This window comes from Gekko japonicus, unplaced genomic scaffold, assembly GCF_001447785.1.
Source record: "Gekko japonicus isolate JY-2015 unplaced genomic scaffold, Gekko_japonicus_V1.1 scaffold4953, whole genome shotgun sequence".
NCBI classification, from domain to species: domain Eukaryota; kingdom Metazoa; phylum Chordata; class Lepidosauria; order Squamata; family Gekkonidae; genus Gekko; species Gekko japonicus.
This window is the reverse complement of record NW_015167204.1, coordinates 25832-26321: the sequence shown is the minus strand read 5'-3', so window position 1 is coordinate 26321 and position 490 is coordinate 25832.

Genomic DNA, 490 nt, shown 5'->3' with positions numbered 1-490 from the left:
GATTGGGGGGGGTACGGTTGCCAGATCCAGGTTGGGAAACTCCTGGAGTTTTAAGGATGGAGCCTGGGGAGGGCAGGGACCCCTCAGTGGGGTACAGTCCCATGGAATCCACCCTCCAAAGCAGGGGTGGCCAAACTGTGGCTCGGGAGCCACATGCAGCTCGTTCATGCATATTGTATGGCTCCTGGTGGGGCGGCTGGGGAAGCGGAAGGGAGGCCTGCCTCCCTGATTGGTCTTCCCTTCCCCAGAGACAGTGTTCCCCTCCTTCGGTAGGCTTGAGGAGCAGGGGAGCAGAGAAAGAAAACAACTTTAACTTTAAATGCCTTCTCCAAGCCAAGCCAGCCAGTATGGGGGCATGGGGGTTAAAGTTGCTTTCTTTCCACCTCTCTCTTGCCCTCATCTGTTGTCTTTCTTTCTTTCTTTCTTTCTTTCTTTCTTTCTTTCTTTCTTTCTTTCTTTCTTTCTTTCTTTCCTTCCTTCCTTCCTTCCT